This window comes from Myxocyprinus asiaticus, chromosome 36 (assembly GCF_019703515.2).
Source record: "Myxocyprinus asiaticus isolate MX2 ecotype Aquarium Trade chromosome 36, UBuf_Myxa_2, whole genome shotgun sequence".
Taxonomy (NCBI): domain Eukaryota; kingdom Metazoa; phylum Chordata; class Actinopteri; order Cypriniformes; family Catostomidae; genus Myxocyprinus; species Myxocyprinus asiaticus.
This window is the reverse complement of record NC_059379.1, coordinates 34,969,001-34,992,961: the sequence shown is the minus strand read 5'-3', so window position 1 is coordinate 34,992,961 and position 23,961 is coordinate 34,969,001. Positions and strand designations below refer to the sequence as shown.

General features: G+C 45.3%; 1 protein-coding gene across 1 annotated transcript in view; it reads left to right on the top strand.

Moving 5' to 3' along the window:
• Positions 1 to 23,961, top strand: part of LOC127426730 (ankyrin-3-like) — a 266,706-nt gene that overhangs the window by 29,118 nt on the left and 213,627 nt on the right. The gene's annotated exons all lie outside the window — the stretch shown is intronic.

Below are 23,961 nucleotides of genomic sequence, written 5' to 3'. Positions count from 1 at the left end.
CCATAACCTAATACCCATATATTCATTTGTGTTATTCATTATTATAGGATTGTAAATGATTATACGTTTTCTTAAAAAAAAAAAAAAAAAAACATAAACCTTTCTGAATTGTTGAAATGTGCAATACGTGCCATTTGCTCTAATCTCTTTCCTCATAAATCTTCATGCTTCAATGTGAGCCGCCTGTGTCTCAGAGGTGTGGTCATAATAAGCAGATTAGAGCATTGATAGTGGAGGTTGAAGGCATGAAGGGGCAAAGCAGCTGGAGTTCATGTGACCTGAGAGTCTGGAGTTGAGCCAGCATGTAGAGTCAATGGGTACATGACTAGAAGGCACAGTGCTTTCAAAACTCAAGCTCAAAGAGCTCATCTGCTCCATGATGCTTGGAGGTGGAATCGATTGGACTCTTATTCAGTACTCTAACTTTACCCTGTGACTTAGTGGGTTGCCATTCACAGTGGGAGTGGTTTAGGAGGACCTCAACACTCCTGCAATGTATTCCATCCCAGTGACTTCGGTGCCAGAGTCCCCCATCATGGCTGTCAAGCCAGAATCTGCCATCATGACAGCCACGCAAGAGTCCCTCGAGCCTGCTGCTACGCCTGACACGAACCCTGAGCCTGCATCTACAGCTGCCAAAGACAAAGTTGTATCCATTACAGAGTGAATGCCAGAAGTTATATCCATCCCAAAGCCAGTGCCAGAGGTTATGTCTGTCCCAGAACAAGCACCAGAAGCCACACCTGCCCGAGAGCTAGTGTCAGAGGTTCTCAGTATGTAAGTTCACAGTGTCTGCAATTCATGTGCCTATCTTGACGGGCCACGCTTCCACGTCTGTCTCGCCAGGCCACGCACAAGGGCCAGGAATTAGCTGGTTAGCACGTCCCTGTTAGCCCCTGCTGGTAGTTGCAGGAACTACACCCTCTAGTGCTTAAGAGCACCGCTACGTCCGAATATCCATACTTCTCTACTATATAGTATGCAAAAACCGGATGGCCAATGGAGTAGTATGTCCGAATCCACAGTATTAATTTAGCAGTAAGTGATAAATACCCAGATGACCTAATATTTCTGGTGAGATTCTGAAATGCGGATTGATTGGATGCTTTACGATCCCATAATTCCTCGGGAGCTGAGGTGGTGTTACGTTCAAAAGGTTGGATTTAAAAGAACAGCAGTGAACCACGAGTCTCTCCTCAACTGCAAGTGCTACAAATACAAAGATAATTGTTCCTTGTGCTTAAATGGTGCTTGTTTAGCAAAACCAGAGCAGATAATTTTCGTGGCTGTTGTTCTTGTCAAATATATGGGTCACAAATCAATGCCCACATCCCCGGATGAAGTATGTCCAAAATCTATTCATACTACACTCCTGGGCAAAAATAATGGCCAAGCCCAAAACGGCAAAACATTGAGCTTTTAATGGTCTTCTTAACCACAAATCATTGGTCAGGAAATTAGCAATAATTGAACAAATAGATAAAGTAATTTAGTATGGGATAGTTTTCCCCATGGATTTATTTAAATGTTTAAGCCTTGTGGGTAAACTTGTGGACAGCTTTTTACAGAAAGAAGAGTCAATATTGTTCCACTCAATGTTGATGGCTTCAAACAGTTTCCCAATTAGTTTGAGTTTAATGTGAGTCCAAATATTCTCTATTGGGTTCCAATCTGGACTCTGACCAGGCCAAAACATGAGCCTAATAGACTACTTCTTGGTGGTCTTTGCAGTGTGTGCAGGATCATTGTCTTGTTGAAAAGGACATCTGATTGTTCCTCTTTTGAAAGCAACTTTTCAGCTGTGGGAAGCAAGCCTTTCTGCAATATTGTCCTGTACTACAAAGCATTAATTAACTTTTCACAGTGAAGCAGCTCACCAGTTCCGGCAGCTGAAAAGGCTCCCCACATCATGACACCTCTTCCTCCATGCTTCACTGTGGTAGAGATGCATTCACTATTGTTTTCTCACCAAATCTTCAAAGACACTTCGGGGCATCATCATGCAACTCAAATAGTGATTTATCACTCCACACAACTCTGCTGAACCACTCTAAACCAAACTTTCCATATTCTGCCAAAAACTTCATTCTAGTGGTCGACTAATATATCGCAGAGGCCGATAAATCACCCGATATTCAGACTTTTTAAATGATCTTATCGGCTGATACATTTTCCCGTTTGGCCGATTTATTTATTGAGGGTGCTGAAAATTGCTTGTGAAGTGTAGTGAAGACATGTAAACGACCAGTCAAGGCCCAGGTATACTTCATTTTTGCATGTTCCGGATCGCCTCGCACCGTGTTGCTTTTGTGATACTTTTCTGACCATGAACAAATACGAACACGTTCGATGCATGCGCACTACAACTTCTTTGTGACACTCTTTTAGTACAGTCAATGGCCAGTGCATGTGCAGACAACGCCCACAGCTGAGGACCATGTGCGTGAGACAAGAAAATCTAGGTGGCGCTGTCAAGCCGCGCGGCTGTGCTGATGATGCAATTTTTTGGAAAATTTTGCACATGCAAACTATACTTTGGCCTTCATGGTTCGTTTGGATGTTACATGCCATTGTGCAACTACAATAATAGACCAGTGTGCAAAACAGTCTAATTTAATTGGTCCGCATATCAGAGCCGCGACAGACGCGTTTAAGCTCACAATGTTAAAGTGCTCGCCTGTTTCATTCTCTCTCTCTCTCCTCAACAGTTGAACTTGTAACTTTTAACTGTCTTGTCTAATGATAAAAAATATGCGCATATCTCGTTTAAACAGATGTAATAAACAAACCTTACAAAACTTGAGCTGATCTAGCATCCTATGGAGTTCATTTATTTACCTCTAAAGCATGTATTCATGTATATCAGCCTCTCCTCAGCAGTTCCCTGTAACTTATAACTTTATTTTCTAATGATAAAAGGCAAATATCAATAAAACTTTTTATATACCATCTGCAAATATGCAGATAACTCGTTTAAACAGATGTACTTCACAAACTTCACGAAAATCCAACGTTTTCTTCCCATTGAACGCTCATCTAATATCTTCCTCTGAAGCACGTATTCTGTCAGCTAGAATTAAATCTTCCGGATCAGGATCAAAAGTTCATCTGATTCACAAATCATGGCAGTCAGTCTGTGACAATCCAAGCAGGTGATACAGGCCGTTTAAACTGTCAGGAGATTGTTGCTCGCACTGGATCCCCACGAGCACGTGAGTGCAACTTTAAAGTAAAAGCACTTCACCTGTGCTGTAGGTAAATGTCTTATTCACTATGCATTGTATGTACAATTTGTTTGATTCAGTTTTGTTTTTTTGTTTTTTTTTTTGGTTGAGAAAATGTGATTGCTAATGTGGACATGCCATCCATGGTTGCTGGACTATTGTGTGTACTGTTATTTCCTTCTTAATATATTAACAATTTATTCATGTGCAAATAAATTACTAAAATTTGATGACTAAACAGAAATCAGAAGAAACTGCTATCTACCATTTAAAATACAATATTATTTTTTTTAGATTAATATTTAGATACTTTAACAAAGTTAAAGTTTTGTGTGAAATTGAGTAAATGTAGTGCTAAATAAGAGTTTATTTTTTTAGCAATTTTATGTTTGTTATTGTGAGAAGTCTCTTGTTCTCCCATGAAGGAGGAAGAGGGAACCAGATAAACAATCCATGTGAGTCTTTATTTTAACACACTTTTCAATATTTTCACCACTGTTTGCTTTTCAGCACAACATGAACACACATGAACACTCTGTTGCATGTGTCTCTCTCTCGCTCCTCCAGTGGTCTGGATTGCCCTTTTAACCCCATCCAGCTCTCACTGCAACACAAAACAGCTGTTAGAGGTGATTTTCCACAGGTGTCAATCCTTACCGCTCTTCCTCTCCCGGCGTCGCTCTCCAAAGACATCGCTCGGCCACGCCCACATCACCATATACCTCCATTGCCCGACTCAGGCCGGGGAGCCATCCGGCCTGTCTCTTACTACCCCCCATTTCTGGAGAGGAAATCTCAAACAGCCATCTGCACCCCTGGCCTGTGGACTACCTCGAACAAGAGAGCCAGATATCAACGGGTGATTCACGCGTTGGCATCCTTCATGCGATGGAGCCACTGCAGCGGGGCGTGGTCCGAACAGAAGGTGAAAGCACGCCCCAACAGATAGTACTGGAGGGTTAGGACTGCCCACTTGATAGCCAAACACTCCTTCTCTATCGTGCTGTACTTAGTCTCCCTCAGTGAGAGTTTGCGACTAATGTACAGCACGGAACGCTCCTCCCTCTCCACCATCTGGGACAGTACCGCTCCCAACCCACTGTCTGATGCAGCCGTCTGCAAGATAAAAGAGAGAGTGAAGTCAGGAGAGTGCAATAACGGCCTGCCGCAAAGTGCAGCTGTCAACTGCATGAATGCCTGCTGACACGGCTCCATCCACTGGACCGGATCTGATCCCAGATACCGTAATTCCACCCACCCAATAGCACACTTCTTTGGGTTTGCCATGAGTCCCGCCCATCTCAATGACCTCAGGACAGCCCTCAGATGCTGTAGGTGCTGCTGCCTATGATTACTGTAAATAATGATGTCATCCAGATAGGTAGTGGCATAAGCAGCGTGCAGTCTGAGGACACAGTCCATGAACCGCTGAAACGTAGCCGGGGCCACAAACAAACCGACCGAGCATCACGAATTGATGTATTCAGAACACTGTGGAAAATGGAGTCTTTTGTTTTACGGGACATGGGAGTTAAGGGGATCTGCCAATATCCCTTCATTAAAACCATTGTTGAATAAAAGCAAGCTGCGCCTAACCGAACGAGCAGCTCATCAATACGAGGCATCGGGTATGCATCAAATTTAGACAACGCATTGACTTTTCTATAATCCACACAGAACCGGATTGCGCTGTTGCTCTTAGGAACCAAAACCACCGGGCTGACCCAGTCACTGTGGGATTCTTCTATTACCCCCATATCCAGCATGGCCTTTAATTCTTCCTGAACCACCTTTTTTGTGCTTGGGTAATTGGTAGGGATGACTATGTATCACTACCCCTGGAGTTGTTTCGATATGGTGCTCAATGAGATTAATATAACCGGGAAGAAGCGAGAACACGTCAGAGAATTCTTCTTGCAACCTCCGTGATTTGGGGATGATGAGAGGTGGTCTCCACAAGTGACCGGGGTGATTCGATTGGTGACTTCACCTTCATCTGCAACACAAAGCGATGCGTGCGTGCCGTCCACTCTAATAGACTGACAAGGTCCATACCAATTCTTTTGAAGGGGACCTCAGTCAACGGAAGGGGGCACATTGGTGCTCTTGGGGTCACCGGCGGGTTCACCAGCTGACATTTATGGCATGCCGCACACCACCTGCGAACATCCCCGTGAATGCCCAGCCAATAGAAATGGGCCATTAGACAGTTCAGTGTCTTTTCCTGCCCTAAGTGATCTGCCATCAGATTATAATGAGCTGTCTGGAATAACATTTCCCGATAGCTCCATGATATTAACAATTGGGTCATATCTTCCTTTGTCTGAGTGTCCTGCATCATTCAATACAACTGATCCTTGATAATTGAAAAATACGGATATGCGATTGCCATGTCTGGCTGGAGCCATTGACCATCAATCACTTTCACTTGATCAAAGGCTTGCCGAAGGGTCTCGTCTCGCATCTTCTCCAGAGGGAAATCAACTGCATAGAATCCTCTAAGGGATAGGGAAGCCGAGATTTCCCTCTCCCTTACGTCCTCCTGACGTGGAGCTGATGTAGATGGCCCTGGCACCTCCTCCCCAGCCAGCGAATCACGCACCATACACCGATACGTTTGTTGCAGGACCCATCCACACACATTCCCCTTAATAAAGTAGTAAATGCCAGCAAATTCGTTCCCAAGATTAGTGGATGAGTGAGGCGGGGACTAACTACAGCCTGGACACTATACTTTTGTCCCGGAAATTGAATAGTGACCGTCACTACAGGGTAATTTTGAATATCCCTGCACACTCACCTTACCTTCACCCACCGGCTTGTATCCAAAGTCTCGAATTGAAACAAGCTTTGGTGAACGGAGGTTTCATTACAACCTGAATCCATCAAGGCTTGATATGTACCCCCCTTAATACTCACAGGTATCCTGTACACTCCTGCTCGATCAGGGGTGGCCTGTGGTGTGTCGGCGACCCGGATCAATGTCTCCACCTCCATCATGGGGCATCAGTCCTGGAAATGCCCAGGTTCCCCGCAGCTCCAGCAGACCGGCCCAGACTTCACGGCCACACCCGCAGCAGCGGATTCACCAGGCTATCGGGGAGAGTGGAGAGGGTTAGGGGAAACCAGTGGGTTGAATGGCCCACGGGCCCGGGGAACCGGTTTTGGGGTAGGAATTCCCCATTTCCAGGGAATAGGAACAGGATGAGGGGAAGGAGAGGGAGAGGGAGGAGAGAAGGAGAGAGAGACAGAGAGAAGAGGGCTTGCCAGCCTCCGAATACGCCGCCATATGGTCCTCTGCCAGCTTGATCGCTTCATCTAATGACGCCGGGCAGTGGCACTGGACCCATTCCGCCATCCCTTTGGATAGTCGGTTGATCAGCTGCTCCAGCACCACTAGGTCTACTACGTCCACAGCATCACGTTTTGCTGCCAGCAGCCACTGCCGGCAGGAGTCACAGAGCTGTTGGGCAAAGGCAAATGGGCAGACGAGCTCGCCAAGCATCAGCGAGCAGAAGCGCAGGCGTTGCTGCTCTGCGCTGTGGCCGACCCATTGCAAGATGGCACGTTTCAAGTCTTGATACCTCAGGAGGTTGGCAACGGGTAGTTGTTGGGCTGTCATTTGTGCTTCTGCCAACATCAGCAGGCGGACTGCCCACTGGGACTCTGGCCATCCTGCTGCTTCCGCCGCACGCTTAAACAGCTCCACAAATGCCTCGGGGTCCTCCTCTGGCCTCAACTTGACGAGCGTGAAGTGGGTCATGGTGGGGTGGTGGCCAAGGTCGCGCCAGTGGAAGCCCCCTGGGGTATCAAGTTGCGTAGCATCTGCCGGTCCTCTGCTTGAGCTTGAAGGATGACCTGGAATCACTGTTCCTGGTGCAGCTCAAGCAGAGCTTGATGTTGCGTTTGTTGGATGCTGGCGAGGGTCTTGACCAGCTCAGCGAAAGGCGAGGACTCCATGACGGCATAACTTCCTCCAAATTCCCAGGTTTCAACCACTGTGATAAGTCTCTAGTTCTCTCATGAAGGAGGAAGCGGGAGCTGGATAAACAATCCATGTGAGTCTTTATTTTTAACACACTTTTCAATATTTTCACCACTGTTTGCTTTTCAGCACAACATGAAAACACACATACACTCTGCTGCATGTGTTTCTCTCTCTTCTGGCGGTCTGGACTGCCCTTTTAACCCCCTCCAGCTCTCACTGCAACACAAAACAGCTGTTAGAGGTGATTTCCCGCAGGTGTAAAACCTTACCGCTCTTCCTCTCCCAGCCTCGCTCTCCACAGACGTTGCACGGCCACATCGCCACAGTTATTTACTATATTAAACTGTGTGATATATCGGCTTTGTTTTGGCCTATCGGCCACCCTGCTCTCTGGATATCAGCATTGGCATCAGCCATTAAAAAAATCCATATTGGTCGACCACTACTTCATTCTGTCTTTGATGTTTTTCTGAGACGGCAATGGCTTTTTAACACATCTTCTAGACACAAAATGATTAACATCACCCGTTGTTTCAAAGTGTTGACCTTTTCTCTTAATAGCTGAAATAGGGATCTTCTCTGCCTTTAGGGTTTTGTAAACTTCAGAATAGCTACAGTTGACCTGATTCAGACCAGGTATGCGGTTTCTGACAGCAACCCCTGCATGATATTTTCCTTTTTTTGGAGCAGATTTTCTCACTCCTTTACCTTGGGACTCACAACACTACATATTGTAGGTCTCTCCCTGCTCTACCACTCCTGGTTCTATTTATGAGCTTGTTATCAAGCCTTTGATGGGCTGCATCAGGTTTGACAGATCACCAACTAATGACAAATCTTTTAAGAAGAAGAAAAAAAACATCAAGATATTTTTGGAAAATTTTGTACACCCAGATATGTGTTAGATTGGATTTTATATCAAACATTTTAATCATTATCATGACTTTACCTTTGCATACAAGAAGACTTTATAAGTGAATTTCCTTATTTCCAGTTTTTTCCCAATCAGTTCACTTCAGCAAAAGTTAATTAGCAATTGGGGGCACAGAAGTGCACCAGGAGAGCCTTTGTTTAATTCTTGCTAATTTCCTGACCAAAGTTTTGTTGTGGTAACCATTAAAAGCTTAATGTTTAGCCATTTTGGGCTTGGACCATTTTTTTTTTTTTTTTTCCAGGAGTGTACTCGCATGCATACTTAAAAGAACATACAGTTTAGGGGTGTAGATCGGATGTTTAATAACAATACGATCTTATATCGATTCTCTTGGCCTGCGATCTGATATTTGCCAATACTTCAAAGTCTGCTGCGATATGATTTCGATTTGATTCGATTCAGGGCCCTGCAATCGATATTCCGATATTATGTGCCTATTTTGCACAATCAATTAAAAAATGTTTGCCCTTAAATGTAACCAAAATATAATTTGAATATTTTATTGAGCTCTCTGAAAAGTGCAAAATTAGTATCCACATTGGGACATCCACAACAAAATAAGGTACTTCAGATGTTGAAAAACATTCTACAGATAATAATATAAAAAACTAACATCACACACAAGTGATCACCAGTCGTTTGATTACAGCTTATTTTTCAGTTTAATCCAATTCAAAGTACTTACATACCCATGACTTGTTTCCAACTATCCATGATTTTCTTGGCTACAACTTCCACAGTTGTAATGACAGGAAATGAGGAAGGAGAAGAGTAGGAATGGGATCAGGAAAGGACCTCACGAGCTGGGACTCAAACTCAGGTCACCCGCGATGCATCACACCACATGTCATGAGCGCAGCCCACTAAGCTACAGCTCTCGACTCGATTTGAGCTCTGTAACCCCCCCCACTAGAGAATGGAGTAGAATATTGGACAATAAGGTGGAGTTGGGGAGGGGGTGGGATGCCGGAAGAATTGTCCCTGGACTACGGTAAGTAGCTGCTTACATACAGTATGCTAGTGGCGTGATTGACAGGTCTGAATAATCAAACTCTTGTTTAGAACTTCATAAATTGACTTGTATTTCCCCGTCTTGGACTATTGATGTCAAAGCTCATGCACAAGCCTGAAGCCTAAAGCGGCAAACGAGCACTCTCTCGTGTGAGGTTGGAAACAAAATTAACTCACACATCCTTGTTTGACACAGCAAAATACAATGATAAGGCAGTGGCAGATTTAGGCACGGGCGACATGGCCAGCCTGGACCACTACTTCAGCAATCCATCAGTAATTTATAGTTATTTAATAATTTTGTTTGTCTAATTTGATCGCCCAGGCCATACTCTTATAAGCATTGTGAGGACGTCATTTTTCTGCAGTGCAAGTCACATGACAACTGGTGCCAAGATAGTGCATACTTCCAGGGGAGTCGGGGGGACCCATCGTCAGCTGAGCACCGCAATAGAGATGAATGGGAAAGCTAACTAATGGTTCTCTTCAGGTATTTTAGAGCTCCTTGGCCATGAATGTAACAGGGCATGACCAAGGAGCTCTAAAATATCTCTCCAGAATATCTCTTTTTTTTATGTTGGCCATCGATAGCTGCTTTTTTTTATCTCTATAGAGAAAATTAATGGGAAAAATACTTTTTAAATCAGGGCTGTAAAAAAATGGGTGTATACTCAGTACATAATGTTGTGTTGAGAACATGTATATCGGTGCATTTACTCATTTAATTTTACATACAATACAAAGCTGTACCGATAGGAGTCGCTAGTGGCATTACTGTGTATAAAATAAGTGTGTAGAAGAAGAAGGAGTATAGAGGGTGTGTGTGAATTTTTGAGATTCAATTTTTGAGCATTTACTCAGTTAGTTTTGCATACAATACAAAGCTGTACCGATAGTGGTCGCTAGAGGCTTTACTATGTATAAAAGAAGTGTGTAGAAGAAGGAGGATGTGAAGGAGTGTATAGGGTGTGTGTGAAGAAGAAAGAAAAAGTAAAAAGCGCTAGTGAATTGTGACATTAGCTGTCTCATTTCGAAGGCTGCGTGCTAGCTAGGTCCTTTGAAGGCAGCGGTATACCACTTCGTTTAAACAAGGCGGCCTTCATAGGACAAACGGAAACAGAACTTATCGTGGTTGCTATGACAGCATGCCACTCTTAAACAAGCCTGAGTGCTTTGAGTGAGAAGGGAATAAAGTCCCTTTGGAATGGAGTGTATGAGGTAAATTTTAGGAGAGTGTGATGTAGAGAGAAAAGAAAATAGATTTTACAAGTGTACTTTTAGTTTATAATACTTTTTTTTATTATATATTACTATAATTATACATATTATATACTCTATACCCATCTACTGAAGTCTTCAACTTGGGAATTAACATTATTTGCATTTGAACATCATATTTTCAGGTAAATTGCCATAATTTTTTTTAGACAAATGATGTTCATTTCCGTTGAAGCCAAGAATTGTGGGTTGTGAGTGCCCACGAAGGACACACCTCATGCATCCTCCGAATTCTCATGAAAGAAGGTCGCATTTGAAGGCTGCATTCGGAGTGTCCTACTTGCTTTTCTGAAGCAAGAGCCTCGATAATGTATGCGGCCAACAAATGTGACCTCCGGTAGGATGCAGTCTTTGAAACGAGACACAGCTATTGTCTCCGTCTCCATTATTGAGGCACCAACACAACACATAGAATGACACCGGTGCGAAAAGTTATACCGGTAAAATGGGTTAACATTATGAAAGAAACGTACTTAATGACAACAGTTCCAATATCAATAGCCAAACGAGTTTGCAGCACATAAATATACCTAAATTAACGCATTGAAAGCCAGATGTTCTTTATCGACATATCAAAATGACTGTGAAAGTGCACTTACAGAAGACGTTACATTTAGTTGATGGCAACAACTGTGCGAGGTGGGACACGGTTTGCTCTGTATTTTAGCGACTAACATGCATCCAAACTGCACCCGAATGTGTCTCAAATTTAGAGAAATTGACATGAAAAACAGACACCTTCAGCATGAGCTGGAGATGCATCCAGCTACATACTCGCATTAGGTTCAACTATTGGTGAGTTGTGTGAAATAACACAGACGCTACATGACCGAAGCGGCTGCGGGGGAAAGATCAAGTAAGATCAGTGCCACTCTGTCCAAGACTTCTGTCATGTTTCCATCAAAAGCAGGAGAATTTCGTAAAATATTTAGTACAAAAATATAGCATTCGAGTGCATTATAATTGTTTCCCATCATTGTGATTCTAAAACACCAGTAAAAACATTTTCATGATGAAGATGGAGAGAGACACTAATGAGGACTGTGAGGAAAAACTGCAGCACTTCCACTGAAAAAAATAAAATAAAAAATAATATAAAGAGAAATACACTATATTAATGTAAAGCCTTTTCTATACACTGGCGGCCAAAAGTTTGAAAAAATGTACAGAATGTAAAAAATTACTATTACAATTTGAAAAAAAAATTCAGAACTTCTTAAACTACTTCAAAGAGTTCTCACCAAAAAATGACAGCTTTGCAGATCCTTGGCATTCCAGCTGTCAGTTTGTCCAGATACTCAGGTGACATTTAACCCCACGCTTCCTGTAGCACTTGCCATAGATGTGGCTGTCTTGTCGGGCACTTCTCACACACCTTACAGTCTAGCTGATCCCACAAAAGCTCATTGGGGTTAAGATCCATAACACTCTTTTCCAATTATCTGTTGTCCAATGTCTGTGTTTCTTTGCCCACTCTAACCTTTTCTTTTTGTATTTCTGTTTAAAAAATGGCTTTTTCTTTGCAATTCTACCCATAAGGCCTGTACCCCTGAGTCTTCTCTTTACTGTTGTACATGAAACTGGTGTTGAGTGGGTAGAATTCATTGAAGCTGTCAGCTGAGGACATGTGAGGCATCTATTTCTCAAACTAGAGACTCTGATATACTTATCCTCTTGTTTAGTTGTACATCTGGACCTTCCACATCTCTTTCTGTCCTTGTTAGAGCCAGTTGTCCTTTGTCTTTGAAGACTGTAGTGTACACCTTTGTATGAAATCTTCAGTTTTTTGGAAATTTTAAGCATTGTGTGGCCTTCATTCCTCAAAACGTCATTGTTACTGGTGTAACCTCCGTTCCCTGATGGAGGGAACGAGACGTTGTGTCGATGTAGTGACACTAGGGGTCACTCTTGGGAGCCCGAGACACCTCTGGTCTTTGATAAAAGGCCAATGAAAATTGGCGAGTGGTATTTGCATGCCACTCCCCCGGACATACGGGTATAAAAGGAGCTGGTATGCAACCACTCATTCAGGTTTTATGCTGAGGAGCCGATATAAGGTCCGGCCATTTCAGCGGGTAGTTCAGCGTTGTGGCAGGAGGGACACAACGTCTCGTTCCCTCCATCAGGGAACGGAGGTTACACCAGTAACCATGACGTTCCCTATCTGTCACTCACTCGAAGTTGTGTCGATGTAGTGACACTAGCGGTCCCTATACGAAACGCCACAACTGGCTGAACTGTGTTATTGAACTGGCGGTGTGTGGTGGGCAGACTGCTGTGTGCCTCATAGCCAGCACACCTGGCCGACATGTAACCTCCTCCAACATAGTTATGAGTGTCGAACGGCCCTTTTTGGGGACAAGTCGACTACCCAAAGATAGAGACAGGCTTAACCCAGTCGTGGCGTCTTTTCCCCTTCTCTTTTTCCACTCCCTAAAAAAGAAGGGGGATTATCCGACCGGGCCGCCAGGTCTGGTCGGGGGGTGTCCCTCCCAAGGGGAAGACACCGCGGAGACCACACCTCGCCCAAAGAGAGGGGGGATATTTAAGTGGAAGAATACGTCACACGGTCTTTCCAACCATGTGGAGAGCCTTCAAGGTAGATCCTGCCCAGTGGGGGAGGAGTTACTACAAACATGGAGACTGGGGCAGAGGGGCTCTGCCCAAGGAAGACGCAGTTTGCCAGCAGGGAAACGAACTAGCGGAAGATATATATCGCATGGGGTTAGCCTTACAGGGAACCGCCACATGCGGAGCACCTACCCCAGAACAGGGCTCTTAGTTAGCGCGTGTACTGGGCCGGCAGCGAGTCTCTCCGAAAACTCGACTGACACAGGGCTCGTCGGAAGTCAACCAGGGAACAAAGTTTGTGAACACTACTGGGAATTAATGGCACAGGTCTTCAGCTCCAAGGGAGGTGGAAGGCGCTACGTGCAAGCGATACACCCGGCCAGCTATCCCGGGCTTATCCGCTTGTGTTGCGTGCCACTACCTGGGATGAAACCAGTTACACCCGGAGGTTGTAGAACCTTGCACAGGTGTTGGGTGTTGCCCAGCCTGCTGCTCTGCAAATGTCTGTTAGAGAGGCACCCCTGGCCAGGGCCCAGGGAGCCGCTACACCCCTGGTAGAATGGGATGGTCCTAGGCGACATATGCCATAGTTATGGCATCAATGAGCCAGTGGGCGATCCTCTGCTTGGAGACAGCGCTTCCTTTCCGCTGTGCACCAAAGCAGACAAAGAGCTGCTCAGAGATTCTAAAGCTCTGCGTACGATCCAAATAGATGCGTAAAGCGTGCACCGGACACAGCGACAACAGGGCTGGGTCTGCCTCTTCCTGGGGCAGCGCTTGCAGGTTCACCACCTGGTCCCTAAAGGGGTGGTGGGAACCTTGGGCACATAGCCCGGTCAGGGTCTCAGGATCATGTGAGAGTAACCTGGACCGAACTCCAGGCATGTTTCGCTGACAGAGAACGCTTGCAGGTCACCTACCCTCTTGATGGAAGTGAGCGCAGTCAGGAGGGCAGTCTTCAAGGAGAGTGCCTTTAGCTCGGCTGACTGCAAAGGCTCAAAGGGGCTCTCTGTAGACCCTGAAGAACTACAGAGGTCCGATGAGGGAACGAGGCGCGGTCTGGAGGGATTAAGCCTCCTGGAGCCTCTTAGGAACCTGATGATCAGGTCGTGCTTCCCTAAGGACTTACCGTCAACTGCGTGGTGGTGTGCTGCTATGGCGGCAATGTACACCTTCAAGGTGGAAGGGGACAGCCTCCCTTCCAACCTCTCCTGCAGGAAGGAAAGCACTGATCTGACTGCGTATCTCTGGGGGCCTTCCTGACGGGAAGAAAACCACTTAGCGAACAGACGCCACTTAAAGGCATACAGGCACCTCATAGAGGGGGCCATAGCCTGAGTGATTGTGTCTACCACCGCAGATGGTAGACCGCTTAGGTCTTCCGCGTCCTGTCCAGGGGCCAGACATGGAGATATCAGAGGTCTGGGCGTGGGTGCCAGATGTGCCAGAAGAAGGTCCTTCCTGTTGCGAGGAGTCTGGGCGGGCCAGTAGGGTGCTACCAGGATGACCTGCTCCCCGTCCTGCCTGACCTTGCACAGGGTCTGTGCAAGCAGGCTCACTGGGGAAACACATATTTGCGCATGCCAGGGGGCCAGCTGTGTGCCAGCGCGTCTATGCCGAGGGGGGCCTCGGTCAGGGCGTACCAGAGCGGGTAGTGGGGAGGATTCTTGGGAGGCGAACAGGTGCACCTGTGCCTGTCGAATCGACGCCAAATCAGCTGGACCACCTGAGGGTGGAGTCTCCACTCTCTCCTGAGGAAAACTGTCATGACAGCACGTCCGCTGTAGTGTTGAGGTTGCCCGGGATGTGAGTGGCTTGCAGCGACTTGAAGTGCTGCTGACTCCACAGGAGGAGATGGCGGGTGAGTTGTGACATACAACGAGAGTGCAAACCGCCTTGGCAGTTGACATATGCTACCATTGTCGTGTTGTCTGTCTGAACTAACATTTGCTTGCCCTGGATCAATGGCCGAAACCTCCGCAGGGTGAGCAGAATTGCCAACAACTCGAGGCAGTTGATGTGCCAATGCAGTCGCGGACCCGTCCAGAGGCCGGCAGCTACGTGCCCATTGTAAACAGTGCCCCAGCCCATTTGAGGCATCTGTCGTGACTACGACATGCCTGGGGACCAGTTCTAGAGGAACACCTGCCCGTAGAAACGAGAGGTCGGTCCAAGGGCTGAAAAGACTGTGACAGACCGGCGTGATGACCACGTGACGTGTCCCGTGGCGCCATGCCCATCTCGGGACTCGAGTCTGCAGCCAGTGCTGAAGCGGCCTCATATGCATCAACCCAAGCGGGGTGACCACCGCCGAGGATGCCATATGCCTCAGGAGCCTCTGAAAAAGTTTCAGTGGAACCGCTGTTTTCTGTTTGAACGCCTTCAAACAGGCCAGCACTGACTGGGCGCGCTTGTTCGTAAGGTGCGCCGTCAAGGAGACTGAGTCCAACTCCAAACCGAGAAAAGAGATGCACTGAACCGGGAGGAGCTTGCTCTTTTCCTAGTTGACCCGAAGCCCTAGTCGGCTGAGGTGTGAGAGCACCAGGTCCCTGTGTGCGCACAACATGTCTCGAGAATGAGCTAGGATTAGCCAGTCATCGATATAGTTGAGAACGCGAATGCCCACTTCCCTTAACGGGGCAAGGGCAGCCTCTGCGACCTTCGTAAAGATGCGAGGAGACAGGGACAGGCCGAAAGGGAGGACTTTGTACGGATACGCCTGACTCTCGGACGCAAACTGCAGGAAGGGTCTGTGTCAAGGAAGGATCGAGACGTGGAAGTATGCATCCTTCAGGTCTACTGCCGCGAACCAATCTTGATGCCAGACGCTCGCCAGAATGCGTTTTTGCGTCAGCATCTTGAACGGGTGTCTATGTAAAGCCTAGTTCAGAACTCACAGGTCCAAGATTGGCCTCAACCCACCGCCTTTTTTTGGTACAATGAAGTAGGGGCTGAAAAACCCCTTCTTCATCTCGGCTGGAGGGACATGTTCTATCACACCCTTCCGTAGGAGGGTAGCGATCTCTGCGCAAGGTAGCAGCATTTTCGTCTTTCACCAAGGTAAAGTGGACACCGCTGAACCTGGGCGGATGCACGACGAAGTGAATCGCGCAGCCGAGTCGGACGGTCCGGACCAGACCTCGCGACGGATTGGAAAGCGCAAACCATGCGTCCAAGTTCCGCGTAAGGGGGACCAAAGGGACATCGTCATCGGACGTACCAGCAGGTGGGGCCTCGCGGTGGGGCGGAGCTCGAGGTGCCACACCACGTCATGGCCGTAGCTGAGTCTAAGGACATCGAGGCACTTACCTGGCTCCTTGTGACCAACCGCGGAACAGCCTGGGACGGGGGAGGAAGAGGCCTGTCCTCATGACCCTTGGAGACTGTCACCTCGGGGGCGGATTTGTGCCACAGCTGGATGCTCAGGGGCGGGAGACCGCCACTGGGGTGCCAAGCCTGCCAAATAGAGTGGTGGATGGTGGTCGTGATGACGGCCGTGCACACCGGATACGTGATCCAGGGAACAAGGAAACCGCTCTTGCTGAGCTCTTGAGTACTGCAGCCACTTGGGCATGCAGCGCAATTAAATGCAAAAGGTAACAAAAAGAGATCTGCTTACCAGCTCCAGAGCAGTGGGTTTCGTTGTCCCTGGGTCGCCCGTCTCAAGGGCGCTTTGAAGCCTTTCACGGGTTCTGGGCGGCTGCGAGACGGGTGGTGTCTGCTTCCTGTGGTGGGCTCCACGCCGGGGCCGGGCCGAAGGGGCGGGCTGCGGTGGAGTCAGTGCAGTCACCGCAGGGGGACGCCCTTGGCGATGAGTAGACGGGGTGTGGGATCTTGAGCCGCGCCAGGGCAGGATATGCCGGCTAGCATCCATCTACTGCTCTACCATCGAAAACTGCTGGGCAAAGTCCTCGACGGTGTTGCCGAATAGGCCCGCCTGGGAAATGGGGGCAGCAAGGAATCGTGTCTTGTCGGCCTCACCCATGTCAACCAGGTTGAGGCAAAGGTGGCGCTCCTGGACCACTAGTGTGGCCATCGTCTGCCCGAGAGACCGCGCCATGACCTCCGTCACTCGAAGAGTGAGGTCGGTCACCGAGCGCAGTTCCTGCATCAATCCCGGGGCGGAACTACCCTCGTGCAGTTTCTTTAGCGCCTTGGCGGACTTGCAGGAGAGCCATGGCGTGCAGGGTGAAGGGGGCTTGTCCAGCGGCACCGTAGGCCTTAGCCGTCAGAGACGACGTAAACCTACAGGCCTTGGACGGGGGCTTTGGGCACCCGCGCCAGGTGGCGGCGCTCTGCGGGCATAGGTGCACCACGAGCGCCTTTATCCACCGGGGAATTGCCGAATAGCCCTTGGCGCCCCACCATCGAGGGTAGTGAGGGCAGGGAAGCTGAAAAGATCGGGACCGGGCAGTAAAAAGTGCCTCCCGCGACCTTGTCTGCTCTTCATGCACTTCCGGGAAGAAAGGAACGGGGGCGGGGCGTGGCTTTGAGCGGCGCCACGAGCCCAGGAACCAATCGGAGATGCATGAGGAGCTGACGAGATCGTTGGAGGCACCTTTCACTACCCTCGATGGTGGGTTGGCCAGGGGGTATTCGGTGATCCCCCAGGTGGATAAGGCGCTCGCGGTGCATTTATGCCCGCAGAGTGCTGCCACCTGGCGTGGGCGCCCTAAGCTCCCATCCAGGGCCTGTAGGTTTACGTCGTCTCTGGCGGCTAAGGCCTACGGTGCCGCTGGACAAGCCTCCTCTGCCCTGCACGCCGTGGCTCTCCTGCAGGTACACCAAGCCAAGGTGCTAAAAGAGCTGCACGAGGGTAGTTCTGACCCGGGATTGATGCAGGAACTGTGCTCGTAGACCAACCTTGCTCTCCGGGCGACGAAGGTCATGGTGCGGTCTCTCGGGCAGGCGATGTCACCCTGGTGGTCCAGGACCGCCACCTTTGGCTCAACCTGGTCGAGATGAGAGAGGCTGACAAGGCGCGGTTCATTGATGCCCCCATTTCCCAGGTTGGCCTGTTCGGCGACACCGTCGAGGACTTTGCCCAGCAGTTCTTGGCGGTGAAGCAGCAGACGGAGGCTATTAAACACATCCTGCCCTGGCATGGCTCAAGACCTCGCACCCCGTCTGCTCATCGCCAAGGGCGTCCTCCTGCAGCAACAACACCGGCTGCGCCGCAGCCCGGCCCCGGCGTGGAGCCCACCGCAGGAAGCAGAAGCCACCGACAGTTCTTTTCTGCTCCCCATGGCTCAGTATCTAGCCTGCTCGGTGCATCCACATGCGAGCAAACAAACTCATTGACTATTTATACACAGACACTAATTGCAATTTAAAAAGTCACAGGTGTAGGAAATTAACCTTTAATTGCCATTTAAACCTTTGTGTGTCACCTTGTGTGTCTGTAACAAGGCCAAACATTCAAGGGTATGTAAACTTTTGATCAGGGCCATTTGGGTGATTTCTGTTATCATTATAATTTAAAAAGGAGCCAAACAACTATGTGATAATAAATGGCTTCATATGATCACTTTCCTGAAATAAAAGACAATCAATGCCAAAATTTCACCATTTCTGCCAGGGTATGCAAACATTTGAGCATAACTGGTATGTTCTATTTGGACCTCTCTGACAGCTGACAGCTTGTCAGTTAAAAAGAACTTCAAAACGCATCTCGATACACCTGCATTCTGCTTGTAAAAGAGTGACATCTCCTGTGGAAAGCCAACGAGCCGCATTACCCGCTGCTGGTAAATGTAGCAAAAAGTATTTTTGCATTTGCACAGCAAGCACTGCATCTGAAATTGCACGGAATGAAGTGACCCCCCAAGAGATCACTGCTCAAGCCTGAAAAAGTGGACACGCTCATACTTGACCAAAAAATTTACATGACTACTGTACATATTTATTGTTTGGCATGTTCGTTTTGTACATAGCCTGTGTGGCGTGTTGGTTGAGGTTTGTTGAACCACACACAATTTAATCTGATGAAATATATAATAAAAACAATTAAAAGTTTGAAATCAAGCTGCCTTGTATTATTGTGTAAGATACTGATCAACTAAAATTACACCACTGAGTGTCCAACTAACGGTATTACCGGTATAACCAATTTTGAACGTGGATACGCACCAGTATGAAAATTATGACACCGTGGTAAGTCTAATACACATGTTATTTTTCTGCCAGAAGCAGCTTACACAGTGACATCACCACATTACAGTAACAATACTGACATCATCAGCTGCTTCAAAATGCACTTATAGTTGTTGCCAGTGCAGATGTCAGAGGTTACAGTGCACCATTAGCTTGTGTGTTAAGTACTGTCTGAACTGAAGATCTCAGACCTCAACTTCCTTGTTCAGATGCTAACACAGTGTCACATTTCTTCCTCTTTCATTGTAGGACAAAAAGTATACTTCAGTGCATTCAGTCATTTTTTTCTATTTATTTTCTAAATATATTTTCTTTTAGTATTATTAGTATTTTTGCATATATATTTATTTATTGTAAATATGTAGTTATGATGTAAAATCATAAAAATAACACATCAATGCATAAGTTACTGTTAATGTAATATAATTTAATCTAATAATTTATTTTTATTTATCTAATAACAATTATACATTTAATATATTGTATTATATATACTGTAAAAAAAAAAAAAAATTATATAATTTGTTTTTTTTGCAATAATAGTCTGAAATTTTACAGCTATAATTTACATTATATTTTAGTTATAAATTTCATAAACACTTTTTAATGCAAATGATGGTGCAAAACATTGCTGATTTTTCATTTTAAACCATCTAACTAATGCTTTCAAGAATAGTCATTCTTACAATTTTAACAAAACCTAAATCAAAGCCAGCTAGATAACATTACCTTGGTAAGTAATTATAGGCCTTGTGGCACAGTTCGCAAAACAACAATGTCCAAAACATCATATTAAACCAAACGTTTAAGGCTTAAAAATGTTAAATGTTGCATAGGCCAGACTGATCTCACAGTAAAATCAGGAACAGTAGATTGACTAAACACTGCCCCTAGTGGCCAAAGCAGTAAGTGTTGTTGGGTGCATGGGCTCGTGTGAGCTCCATTTCTCCACAGAGGGGCGCCAAAAGCGAGTTGTGAAATTAATTGGTTTTAGCTGAACAGGCAGTTATACAGTGAAGTGCATATTTTATAAACTGTACCCCCCAACCCAAACCTCAAACTTTAACCTAACCATCAGTGGAGTAAAAATGTAATGTTAGAGGGAAAAATGCAACATCTGAATCGCGCTCGTCACTGATTATGCGAACGCAATTACTTGCTTTTAATGCAGGATCTGAACCCTGGTCTCCCACGCTCCTAACGTGCTTCCGGTAGCACCGCAAGGGAAGGTAAATACTCTGAAGCCGATCCAAACATGTCTGAGAGAAGATGCCACTTGTCAGTCAGTCGGCATAATGTGGCCGATCCTAGGTTACCGGAACTGTCAGACACAACATGCCGACTTCCTGTGTGATCATGTTGCATAGGCATACAGTGCATAAAAACAAGTTCATGATTGAAAAGTATAAGACTGTTGGAGTGTAAAAACAAAAGAGCTGGCTTAATCGGCTCATCCTTATTGTTGAGCCTTGGTTCATCTCAGGATTGGTTCCCTTAAATACAACATTCTGTCAGTTTGCGACTGCCATGTGACATTCCACATAGAAATGTGAGGAATATGAATGCAGGGAGATATACTGCCCTCCACTTCTCTGTTTGAAAGGCTCTTAAACTTTAGATAAACCTTTTGAGCTAACCACAAATTCATTAAGTTACTATTGTTATTGTAATCTAAGTGAGTGGCTTTCAAGATAAGAGGTGTGTATAACTCAACACACTCTCTACACACCCTGGATTTTGTGCCAAAACTATATGTGCTTCTCAGGGGGATTATAGTCAGTAGTAATGGTTTTTTAAAAGTTGTTGTGTTGCATGAATTGAACTGAGCTCCTTAATGCTCTCCTGTCTTTAGATCTGTGCTCTTAGGCATGTTAGCTGTCTTTGTTTGCACATTCAGTCAAATAATTTTATGCTACATGCTAAAATACTGTAATACTGTACCTGGAAAAATCAGTCAGAGAAAAAAAAACTGGAAACAAGCTTTTAGCAAAAGAGGGTTATGTATGTTACTTCATACATTCTAAGAGAGTTGCATGCATAATTTAAATAATGTTATTTTCTAGTTTTGTGCTAAACTAAAGGATAAATAAATAAAATTGTGCCCCCGTTCTGGCATGTGATACAGTTTGGCTTTTTTTTTTTTTTTTTTTTTTTTTTTGGCTTTTTTTTGTAAAGAGTAAATACTGTATACAAGGTGAAATTGCAGTTTTGTTCTTTTGGTGTTTATAAATGAAAATATTTAATTCTTCATTGTGCTCATTTAGTAAATAACTGTGTAGAAAATGTGCCTTTATTTTTAACCACCATACATTGTGCTGTTTTTTTTAAATAATTCATTTTGAATCATTTTGAAACACCCTTTTAAGCCATTTTATAGCAAATACATAAATATCAAGATATCATATATCAACACAATGCTGAAAAATTATTGCCCAGCCCTAGTATCAATATGTGTCAATATGTAGCAAAACACTACCTGTGCTCAATCCAGACAGTATGTGATATATTCATAGGTGGACCAAATACATCGTCCATTCTGCAATCATATCAAACATGTCATGTCATCATGTGATTGCACAGTACCATTCACTTCCATTCACATCCATCCATCCATCCAGACAGATCATGTCATATTCCTGATGTCTGTTTGAGGGCAGAGCGGTGATGTTTATGGTATGACATCTACTGGCCAGCAGAGGGCAGATTAGATAGTCTTTTTCATAATACCTGTTTTCATTTCTAAACCGTAATTAAAGATACAGCTACACTTCCTGAGATTAATATCCAAAATTCATTGTGATTGGAACCACAAACCAGTGAAGTCCACATGGCAGGACTGACACAAGGGTTGGCAGTTTCTACAGAGCTGTGCCTCTGAGAAACAAACTCCTTCTTAGATAATGAGTCCATTGTTACAGGTGCAGATTGAATTTGTACTGTTTTTGAATGGCAAATGGCACTACACACTCTGAGAAGAGACAGGGATGAGTAGGTAATTGTACAGCTTTTTTAAATCAGTGACTATTCTGGTTTTTCTTTTAAGTATTGTAAAAGTTTACAATAATACAGGGAATAGAAATCTACTAAAGGAATAGTTTACCTAAAAATTAAAACTCTGTCATCATTTACTCACCCTGTCATGTTTTCCAAACCTGTATGATTCTCTTTTTTCTGTGAAACACAAAAGGAGATGTTAGTTAGAATGTCTACTCTACTCTTACAATAAAAGTGTAAGCTAATGTAATTTTGTCATTTTTTTCTTATATCATTTAATTACATCATACTTTCCAGCGCTACAGAGGACATTCTTCGGCTTGCGCGTCTCTGTGCACACACAATAAACTTGCACAACAGCACATCTAATCAGTTGTATGATGCCAGGTATCGGGACATTGTAAAGAGAACAAGTACATGAGTGAAGGATCTGACCTGAAGCCAGTCCTTTAATAAATGCATCATACTTTCTACATGACCTTCATCCTTGGAAATAGGGAGTGTTCCAAACTCAGGTGGATGAATCTGGTGGCGACAGCACAGAACGTACTAGTGAAAACGATGCGCTGTGAATAGTGGCTGTATGTGAAAGCGATGTCCAGTATCCAGAATATGAATTTCAAGTAATTTCTTCATAGCGAGCGATATTCCAGCCTGATCTCATGAACATTATGTGACCGTGGTAACACTTGTTGCAAAACGAAATGATAATTAAATGTTTGGCTGCAGTTTCCCAGTGAAATGTCCAGCGGGGGGTGCCAAAAGCGAGCGAAACAGCATCGTAACAGACAAGGTTTTTAATGGAAGTTTTAATGTGTTAAACGTACCTCCCTAACCTAAACCTTTAACTTAAACTTAACCAATAGTGTCGTAAAAGCAAATGAGAGGTAAACAAAACAGACATCTTTACCCTTAACCAGTGCCTAAACCTAACCGTAAGTGTCCAAAAACAAAAATAAATTAAAAGCACATTTTCTGGAGCAACCACTTCATCTCCTGAACTTCAAGTCTTGAACTTTTTGACAGTTTGACCGGCGGTTCTGGTTTTCTGAGTTTAAAGTCCAACACTCTATCAGGTGAGCTACCACGGAAGCTAATCACATTGGAATAAGTGTGTAAATGTAGGTGGGTCTGTAATACAAGCGTTAAAATATATAGTTTTTCAAATGATGCGTTATAGTTAAAGTGTTTCCATATTATAACACAGGATTGTGTGAATAATAGTGCAAAAATATGTGTTTATAAAGTCATAATCAGCCATTGTAGTCGTGACTTGTGTGAAAGTGAATAAAACGCAGTTGCTGTAATGCCACTAGCATTCATTTCAACAGGAAACTGTGACAAAACATAGAATTCGGCATATAAAAGTCAGTTTGCAAAAATTTTGTTATAGTAACATTCATTCTATGAGACTAAGTTGCCAAATTCTGTTCTATTTCTAAAATCGTATGCGGGCCACGTCTGAGCAGTCAGAGGGCCGCAGATGGGCTGCTGGCCAGATTTTGGACATTCTTGAAGTAGGTGGTGTTTGGCAAGAACAAGCTGTGATTTGGACCAGACTTTATGCTTTTAGTCAAAAGTCTGGCTAGCAAGAATAATCGGCCAATAAAACTCTTCCTTTTCTACAAAGACATGTTGCATTTTGCTAATGGCCATTAATAGCACGAGACGGAGTGGGTGCGATCCCTGTCAGCAGGCTTTAATCAACCATTAATTAACTATTTCTTGCTGCCTGTGTTCAGCTTTTATTTGTTGGGGGGGGGGGGTTCTCCATGGCAATTGCTTTATCTTTGCTCTTTTCAACTGCC